Source organism: Oncorhynchus keta, unplaced genomic scaffold, assembly GCF_023373465.1.
Source record: "Oncorhynchus keta strain PuntledgeMale-10-30-2019 unplaced genomic scaffold, Oket_V2 Un_contig_880_pilon_pilon, whole genome shotgun sequence".
Lineage (NCBI taxonomy): Eukaryota > Metazoa > Chordata > Actinopteri > Salmoniformes > Salmonidae > Oncorhynchus > Oncorhynchus keta.
Window position 1 is genome coordinate 495 of NW_026290246.1, and position 2,006 is coordinate 2,500.

The following is a 2,006-nucleotide window of genomic DNA, read 5'->3' on the forward strand; positions in this document are numbered from 1 at the left end:
CCTCTCTCTGGGGGAATAACCCCTCTCGGTCTGTCTGGGGGGGGAAATAACCCCTCTCGGTCTGTCTGGGGGGGAATAACCCCTCTCGGTCTGGGGGATAACCCCTCTCGGTCTGGGGGGAATAACCCCTCTCGGTCTGGGGGGAATAGCCCCTCTCGGTCTGGGGGAATAACCCCTCTCGGTCTGGGGGGAATAACCCCTCTCGGTCTGGGGGAATAACCCTCTCGGTCTGGGGGAATAACCCCTCTCGGTCTGGGGGGAATAACCCCTCTCGGTCTGGGGGGGGGGGAATAACCCCTCTCGGTCTGGGGGGGAATAACCCCTCTCGGTCTGGGGGGGAATAACCCCTCTCGGTCTGGGGGGGATACCCCTCTCGGTCTGTCTCGGGGGGATAGCCCCTCTCGGGTCTGGGGGTCTCGGTCTGGGGGAATAACCCCCTCTCGGTCTGTCTGGGGGGGGATAACCCCTCGGTCTGTCTGGGGGGGAATAACCCCTCTCGGTCTGGGGGGGAATAACCCCTCTCGGTCTGGGGGGGGGATAACCCCTCCCGGTCTGGGGGGGGGGGGAATAACCCCTCTCGGTCTGGGGGGGGGATAACCCCTCTCGGTCGGGGGGTTCGGGGGGGATAACCCCTCTCGGTCTGGGGGGATAACCCCTCTCGGTCTGGGGGAATAACCCCTCTCGGTCTGGGGGGATAACCCCCTCTCGGTCTGGGGGGGATAACCCCTCTCGGTCTGTCTGGGGGGGGATAACCCCTCTCGGTCTGGGGGAATAACCCCTCTCGGTCTGTCACAGACAAATGGATTGGGAGGACAGAGTCCATGACACCCTGGGGAAGCTCCATCACACGAGTCCTGGGGCTCCATCAGACGAGTCCTGGGCTCCATCAGACGAGTCCTGGGGCTCCATCACACGAGTCTGGGGCTCCATCGGACGAGGGGGCTCCATCGACGAGTCCTGGAGCTCCATCTCGAGTCCTGGGGGGACGAGTCCTGGGGCTACGAGTCCTGGGGCTCCATCGACGGTCCTGGGGCTCCATCGGGTCCTGGAGCTCCATCGCACGAGTCCTGGAGCCCTCTCGAGTCCTGGGGCTCCATCGACGAGTCCTGGGGCTCCATCGGGGGATAAAGTCCTGGGGCTCCATCGACGGTCCTGGGGCTCCATCGCACGAGTCCTGGGGCTCCATCGCACGAGTCCTGGGGCTCCATCAGACGAGTCCTGGGCTCCATCAGACGAGTCCTGAGGCTCCATCACACGAGTCCTGGGGGCTCCATCACACGAGTCCTGGAGCTCCATCACACGAGTCCTGAGCTCCATCAGGAGGGAGCTCCATCACACGAGTCCTGGAGGCTCCATCACACGAGTCCTGGGGCTCCATCAGACGAGTCCTGAGGCTCCCATCAGACGAGTCCTGAGGGGAGTCCTGAGGCTCCATCCGAGTCCTGGAGCTCCATCACACGAGTCCTGGAGCTCCATCACACGAGTCCTGGAGCTCCATCGAGTCCTGGAGGAGTCCTGGGGCTCCATCGCACGAGTCCTGGGGCTCCATCGCACGAGTCCTGAGGCTCCATCGCACGAGTCCTGAGGCTCCATCGCACGAGTCCTGGAGCTCCATCGCACGAGTCCTGGGGCTCCATCAGACGAGTCCTGGAGCTCCATCACACGAGTCCTGGAGCTCCATCACACGATTCCTGGAGCTCCATCACACGATTCCTGGAGCTCCATCACACGATTCCTGGAGCTCCATCGGACGAGTCCTGGAGCTCCATCGGACGAGTCCTGGAGCTCCATCGGACGAGTCCTGGAGCTCCATCGGACGAGTCCTGGAGCTCCATCGGACGAGTCCTGGAGCTCCATCGGACGAGTCCTGGAGCTCCATCGGACGAGTCCTGGAGCTCCATCGGACGAGTCCTGGAGCTCCATCGGACGAGTCCTGGAGCTCCATCGGACGAGTCCTGGAGCTCCATCGGACGAGTCCTGGAGCTCCATCGGACGAGTCCTGGGGC